The sequence below is a fragment of the Podarcis erhardii genome (genome assembly GCF_964252035.2).
Source record: "Podarcis erhardii genome assembly, chromosome: 9".
NCBI lineage: Eukaryota > Metazoa > Chordata > Lepidosauria > Squamata > Lacertidae > Podarcis > Podarcis erhardii.
In genome coordinates, this window is record NC_138512.1 from 80,099,001 (window position 1) to 80,107,131 (window position 8,131).

Genomic DNA, 8,131 nt, shown 5'->3' on the forward strand with positions numbered 1-8,131 from the left:
TTCCCAATTCCTGAGACAATGGGGAGGCTCCCTCACCCCCTCCCTTCTTGCAGAGAAAACATTTGGTCAGTTTGGGAGTCCAAATAGTTTCAGGGTGGTATTCCTGTGCTGCTCCAGACATGTGGTCCACATATCCATGTAGGCGCCGGGCTGGCACATTTATGAACATTTTATATATATATATATATGTGTGTGACTTTAAATTTTTTATTTCAGCTGTAAGTGCTCCCACGGTGCCCTCCCCAGAAACCTCTGCTGCAACTCTTTGGGTTTTCTTGTGGTTTGATATGGGGCCCACCTATTCCCCATGACTGCTCTGAACACATTGCCTGGGTGTCAAAATTGCTGTGGTCCTCAAGGACAAGTGGAGGCCTGTTTGAGTCAGTATGGGGGGGGGGTCAGTTGGTGGAGTGTCTCCCCTAGACCTGGGTGCCAAAGGCAGGATCAAGTACGCAATGCACTTGCTAGCCTGGACAGCTGCAGCCTCGTCACTCCAGGTGAGGTGCTTGCTGAAGGAGTGCTCATTTGCTTCCACTCTCAGCCTGCTTGTATATTTTGTAAGTTAATAGATATTACAGAGATGCCACAATTCTCCAGTGCTCCCAGAACATGGAAATTGTGTGTGTGTTTTTGTGGGATGTAAAACGCAGGAGCAGTCAATGACAACATTCCTAGAGTGTACATGTTAGAACATGGGGAGGGATGTCTGCCCAGCAAGCAGGTAAACTTCCTGGGGACGGACTTCCTCCGCATGTGACCAGAGGTGGGTGTGGCCTCACCTGTGCAGGTAAATGATAAAAGCACAGGGCAGGCAGCCATATCTCTCTCTCTCATCTTCATCTTCTGAAGGAGCAACATGCCCTCTTGGCTCTCAGCCAAGAGAGGACTAAGGGACTATCTTCCTATAAGATAGATTCTGAGTGTGTTTTACCTTTTTAAAGCTGTCTGCCTTCTGGGATCATATTGTGAACAGAACGTGAGTAAACTCTTTTATACTTTTATAAAGACTGTGTCGTGTCTTGTATTTTAAGAAGGAACAAAGGGGAAATCACCAGAGTAATTATTATAGAGGTTCTAGCGAACCTGTGCAGACGTTACCGTTGCGAACTTTAAAGGGGAATGTCATAAACTCTGCTGATATTTTGGGAACTTGTTAGCACAAGTTGGATGAGGATATAATCTCACAATATATCCTCTCCTGCACCCCAGAACATTCCCACAGTTTTCACCCCAGTTCACAGCCTGATGAGTCATTCCAGGGCTGCAGCTGTTTCCTCGGCTTGAAGGCAGTCGCTGGAGGCTTGTGATGATATTTGGCTGTGCACAAATGTGAAGGTTGGTCGTAGGCAGAGGAGCAGCGTAAACATTCCAGCAAAGAGCCAGCTCCACTGCCCCACACCAGACCCATAGCTGTCAACGTTTCCCTTTTTTAAAAGGGAAATTCCCTTATTCCGAATAGGATTCCTCGCAAGAAAAGGGAAAAGTTGACAGCTATGATCAGACCCCAAGTGGCCTGCCTCCCTCTCCCTCTGTGCCCACTCAACAACTGCAGTCTATCCTCTTTATTTCCTCTCAGGGAGACCTATTTAGTTAGTTTAATTTATAAACCTGGCCCTCTTCATCATCCTAATCCCAGGGCGAGCTACAATGATATACTAACACCAATAAAAACAACAACAGGTCAGTACCTAAAACATGTTTCCATCTCGCTTTCCCCCTCTTCCTTTCTTCCCTTCTGTATACCATTGTCTTTTCCTCACTGCTTATGGTTTTCTGTTTATTAGTGTATAAATATGCTCTCTATCAACACCCACCAGGATTTCTCTTTATTTTTAATAACTTCTAGGGTTTATCTTTTTAGAATTTCTATTCTGTTTATTCTTTTCTAAGAACGCTGTTTCCAATGCATGCAAATCAAGATGTTTCGTTACTGTCTTTGCCCTTCAAAAATTAATAAAAAAGGTATTTACCAAAAAAAACCCACCCAAAAACAGTTCAGTACCAGGCATGTTAACCAATTCCCATAAATAACAGTTAAAAACCTATGTCACCTAGATTCACCCCGATTGCAGGGACGCAATCCGCTTTTGCCCCATTCAGAAAACTTAAGAAGATGTCTAAGAATTAGTTCCCATGGAAACACAACCCTGGAATATTCCAAGTTATTAGCACTTTCTTTGTCAAGTCCAATGCTCTCACCAGGTATTGCCTGGAGGAAAACCACAATTGTAGTCCCATCCACAGAAATCTGATAGGAAACCCAGACTTCCTTCCTGTTGGGGAAAACCTCAGCCGAGGAATTCCTGCTGCCTCCTGGCTGACCCTCTGCCTCACAGGCCTCTCTCACTTCTCTTCCAGTGAACCAGAGCAGCTTCTCTGCGTGGCCATCGTCACCTGTGGCCAGTCCTGTGGGGGAACCCTGCCAGTGGTGGGGTGTGTGGTCATTCTCTGACCATACAAAGGACACACAGCTAATCTGTGCAGGTCACCCACCCACTTAGCTGTGATTCCAGCATTGCAGGGGATTGGACCAGATGACTCTACAATTCCATGATTCTCCCCTCTTCAAATGACCTTTTTGGTGATGCCCGTCAGGGTGAAATTGGGGGCTCTGCCCATCCCAACACTCAGACTGTTGGATTCTTTTTTTTATCACTACTACTACTATTTGGGGGTGTAGGGGGTGTTAGAGGAGGGGTAGTAGCTATGGATGAATACATTGTGGGAATGTTCAGGGATGCAGGAGAGGATATATTGTTTGATTATAGCCTTTCCAACTTATGTTAAGAAGTTCACAATTTAGCAGAGTAGCATTCCCCCTTTAAAACTCACAGCGGATGCGTTTGCTCAGGCTCGCTAAAGCCTCTATAATAACTGTTCTGGTACTTTCCCCTTATTCCCTCATAAAAGATAAGACACAACACAGTCTTCTATAAAAGTATAAAAAGGTTTACTCACACATCATTCTGTTCACAATAGGATCCCAGAAGGCAGACTTAGTTTCCAGGTGTATGTTACTTTTCTAAGCTATCTCATAAGGAGACAGTCCCTTTGTCCTCTCTTGGCTGGAAGCATCTTTGGCTAAGCAGATGTTGCTTCTTCGATGCATGTAGTTACAGAGAGAGAGATGGCTGCCCTGCCCTGTGCTGTTGTCATTACCTGCACAGGTAAGGCCACGCCCACCTCTAGTCACATGCAGAGGAAGTCTGTCCCAGCCCAGAAGGAAACAGGAGGTTTACCTGCTGGCTGGACAAACATTCCTCCCTATGTTCACTCTGGGAATGTTGTACTTGACTGATCTTGTCTTTCACATCCCACATACATGTTGTGCTCCTTCTAGGGTAGCTTCTCCACCAGTGGTCTGTCCCCCCCACAATCAGCTCTCACGTGTGTCTCAAACAATCTGTCAGCATGCAACAGATGCCACATCCCAGGAATGGCTTCACCAGATCGGCTTCACCAGGCATGTCCAAAGTCCGTTTTGGGGGCCTAATTTGGCTCACCAGTTGGCCCCTGTGGCAGTTTATTTCCTGGGGTAAAAACCTCAACAACTTCTTTTTTTTTTTTTAAATAATTTTTATTAATTTTCATAAACAAAAAACACACAAATAAAAACATTCACAAACAACACATGATTTCCCCATACCTCCCCTTCACTGCACCCTTGTTTCCAATTTTTTAGCAATCCTTCATTCCATTTCTATATTTAACTTCCCTCAGGTTCTCTTAACTTAAACATTTACAGCTATAATTCTCTGTTTCTTACCCCTTGACATTTTATCAGTCTGAAATTTTACAGCAGTTCTTAAGATATATTTTAAATTTTTTCCAGTCCTCTTCCACTGTCTCTCTCCTCTGATCACGGATTCTGCCGGTCATCTCTGCCAGTCCCATAAATTCAGTCACCTTCGTCTGCCATTCTTCCAGAGTAGGTAATTCTTGCATCTTCCAATACTTTGCCAAAAGAATTCTTGCTGCTGTAGTTGCATACATGAAAAAAGTCCTATCTTTCTTTGGTACCAATTGGCTGACCATACCCAAGAGAAAAGCCTCCGGTTTCTTTGCAAATGTCCACTTAAGGATTTTCTTAATTTCATTATAGATCATTTCCCAGTAGGCCTTAATCTTTGGGCAGGTCCACCAAAGGTGGTAGAAAGTTCCTTCACATTCGTTACATTTCCAGCATTTGTTATTGGGCAAATGATATATCTTTGCAAGCTTGACTGGGGTCATGTACCACCTAAAACCTCAACAACTTCAATCCTAAAAAAAGGTCAACAAGTTTGGTCGGCCCTTTTGTCGGCCCCCACGGCCCTTCACTTCATCAAATCTGGCCCTCTTTGAAAAAAGTTTGGACACCACTGGGCTAAACAATGTGAGGGGAGCCGAGGGGTCTCCAACCCTTGATGAGTCAGGGACTTCACCTGCAGGTGAAGACAGGCTCCAGCGGATTGAGTAAAGGAAGCCATGACTGAATCCAGCGGTCCAGAAGGCAGTTTCTGCATGTGCTGTAAAGGGAAGTGAGGGGCAGGTGGGGCTCATCCACCTGGGAAAGTAGTCAGGAGAAAGAAAACTCTGATCCTAAACCTCTGCTGCCTTGAGTGACATATTTGGGAGAAGAAAAATATCAGGTGTAAACCCGACACAAACCCAGAGTGGTGTCTCTAAGATGTTTTGATGGAGCCTTCCAGCAGCTCCTGCCACCAGGCTGGTGCCAAAGGTCTTGCTCTGCTTTCCTTTGGACCCCATCAGCAAGGCTGAGAGGGGGGGTCTTGTCATCTGGGCAGCCCAGGACCTCCAGACACGCTGCCCAGGCTTGTGCCAAGGGGTTTTGCTTTTGTGGTTTAACTTCATCCTCTGGAGACGCACTCTGTTTTCGCTTAAGACGGACGGGCACCAGCAAAAGTATTACTATTTGCCACCCTCACCAAAATTGGGAGGGTCTCTGGTGCAGTGGTGGTTGTAGGTGTTTGATGAGGCCCCCGTTGCCTAGTCCCTGGGATGCCAACAGCACACACACACACACTGAATCTGAGAGAGAAGTGTGTGGAGGATGAGGAAGTTGTAGCCAGGATGCAACTGAGCAGCCCCCGAAGTTCCTGCAGGGTCCCTCCCTCAGACAGGGCTGGGTATTTATTTCATTTCATTTATTTCGTAAAATATACACACCGCTGGGTTGTAGGAAAAAACCTCAAAGCGATTTATAAAAAAAAAAATTAAAAAATGGAACGATAAAATTATCACTTTAAAAAATTGACAGGAGTAATTTAAAACATACAAAAAGTTGAGACAACAACAGACCGAAGCAAATTAAAACTCACATCAACTTTGTAAATCTGGGTGCGGGCTACGATCCTGCAGAAATGCCGAAAAGCCAGTCTCGGTGGTCCTGAGTGCAGAATTCCACTTCCTCAACTTCCTTCCCCTGTCAATAGCAACATTTTTGGCTCTTCTAGTCCGAAAGCGAACCGCTGAAATCAGGCTTGATTTGTAACAGGGCACTGAATTCTGCAATTTCCTGGCTTGGAATCTGAGCACGGAATTACATTTGCTTTTAGCTCAGAATGGCGGCAGCCCTGATCTTTGCCACCCCCACAAAGGCAGGCGCGCGAGCCATTCGGCAAACAGGGGTGGGGGCTTTTTGGGCACGTCCTCCCCTCTCCAAGAAGACGTCGGCCAGGCTGCAGATAAGGCCACTGGATCGTGAGGAGACGCGCGCAAGAAGGGCGCACGCATCGGCAGGAATGTCCTGGGCGCGGAAAAAGAAATTGCGCTGCGTCGGTGGAGGGGGGGGCAGTGACCCAGGCACCCCTTTCCCTCGCCCTTTTTGGAGCAAGGCTGATTTAAAGGCCTGCCGCTGAGCTCCAAAGGATGGCTTGCTTTTTCTACAGTCGTCTGCCCGCTTCCCCACGTCTTGCTAGGAATCTCTGGAAAAGTTTTCTTGACCCCAAACGACGTGTTGCGAATCGAAAGTGATTTTCTAAGTCCTGAGGACTAGCCGCTTGTTTCTCTGTGCAAAAGACAAGCTTACTAGCCGCGAGGCAACGTTGGCGCCACCTGCTGGCTGTAAGGGGCATCTTCCCCTGCCTGGTCATCTGTCAGATGAGCTCGGGGAAGGCAGCGAGGCTGCGCCTGGACAGGGTCGAGCCTGTCTCCCTCTCCAAGTGACTAGTGTTATCCCTGTGGACCGCACTGATCACCTGGCAGGCAGCGTGCGCCTGCGCCTCTTAAAAAAAAAAAAGCCATTTTGCTTTGCTGCATTTGATAACTCAAAAAATCTTTTTTAAAAAAATAGGTCCAGACATAGTAGAAACCTTTTTAGGTGCCAGTGGCTGCACAGTGGTTAGAGTGTCGGGCCAGGACCTAGGAGAGGCCAGGGTTCAAATCCTGCACTCAGCCATGAAGCTCACTCGCTGACCTGGGGGGGGGGGGCGCAGTCCCTTCTTCTCTCAGCCTAACCTCCCTCGCAGGGTTCCTGTGGGGGTTAAAAGGAGAGGGAGAGAACCGCGCCAGCTACATTCAGCTTCTTAGGGGAAAAGGCGGAGTCCAAATGCAATACATAAGTGCCGAAGTTAAGCCGGCACTCATTGCATTTTTAGTCCTTCTAGTAAATGCAGTTCCTTTGCGCGTAATCCGAAACAAAATCCAGAAGCAGCGCTTGCATATCTGGGGGTTCGCAGGGATTTTTCTGGGGTGGGGAGGGAAATAATAAACAGAGAAAGAGATAAACAGGGTGGTTTATCCACAAAGAGGGCAGGGGGCGAAATCGTGCCTGGACATTTATCCAAATACTGTATCTCAGGTTCTGCAAATGCTATAGACTTCCTGTTTTTGTTTTTCTAAAAACGAACACTGGGTATCTGGGGGGGGGGGTGCCCTCTTGCCCTTGCGGACGTCCATGCCTGCGGAGTTTCCTATCCAAATCCGCTCAGGCCCCGAATTCGTGATCTTTTCACCCTGCTGCAAGTGGCCCGACTAATACCTGCACTCGGCCCCTGAAACGCTCGCCATCCATTGTGGGGGCGGTGTAGGGGGAGACTTTGGCGCCCATTGATGCATCTGTGGATCGTCAGAAATTCAAGCTGTTGTTTTCTGGATACACACCATGAACTGCGTGAACAAGAAGCGGCGCGATCCGGGGCTTCTTTACGCGGGAGGGAGACCCGCTGTGTACATTTGGACTTATTTCGAGGATCGCAGCCTTATTTCCTGGTAAATGGGGCAACTCAACAACAAGTCATGGGGTTAATCTTCGGTGGATAATCTGAAAAACTTTTCGCTGCTAATTCTTCCTACTGTTGAATCGCCTGTTTTAAATGCTTTTTATTTTGTGTTCAAAGTATTTTTATATGTGTATTAATGCAAGTCGGGGGGTTAACCGAAAGCATAATCGCAACTGCAGCTGCAGCAGCTGAAGAAGCGGCGGGCATCCCCGGGACCAGAAAAGTCTTCAGAGAAGCGCCTGGCAGGAAACTCCCGAAGGAAGAGATGCTGGGCAGTGTGGGGCGTCAGAGCGCCTGACTCGGAGCTGCGAGAGACCAGGGTCCAAGGCCCCACAGGGCCAGGAAGCTCCCTGAGTGTAGTGGGGGGCCTGTTGCGACAGCTCTCAGCCTGACCTACCTCGCAGGGTTCTTGTGCGGATAAAAATGAGGAGGGAGAGAACTATGTACTCCGCCTCGGGCTCCTTACACGGGTAGGTAAACTAAGGCCCCGCGGGCCGGATCCCGCCCAATCGCCTTCCAATCCGGCCCGTGGACAGTCAGGGAATCAGAGTGTTTTTACATGAGTAGAATGTGTCCTTTAATCTAAAATAATAATAATAATAATAATAATAATAATAATAATAATAATAATAATAATAATTTATACCCCGCCCATATGGCTGGGTTTCCCTAGCCACTCTGGGCGGCTTCCAACAGAACACTAAATTCAATAACCTATTAAACATTAAAAGCTTCCCTAAACAGGGCTGCCTTCAGATGTCTTCTAAAAGTTTGGTAGTTGTTCTTCTCTTTGACATCTGGTGGGAGGGCGTTCCACAGGGCAGGCGCCACTACCGAGAAGGCCCTCTGTCTGGTTCCCTGTAACTTTGCTTCTCGCAGCGAGGGAACCGCTAGAAGGCCCTGAGCTG

The 8,131-nt window shown here is 47.3% G+C and overlaps 1 long non-coding RNA gene across 1 annotated transcript; it reads left to right on the forward strand.

Moving 5' to 3' along the window:
- The first annotated feature begins 248 nt into the window (after nucleotides 1-248).
- Nucleotides 249-1,979, forward strand: LOC309349765. The gene is made up of 2 exons (XR_014160174.1): nucleotides 249-639; nucleotides 1,235-1,979. It is a non-coding gene; the product is annotated as an uncharacterized lncRNA (long non-coding RNA).
- The last annotated feature ends 6,152 nt before the right edge of the window (nucleotides 1,980-8,131 follow it).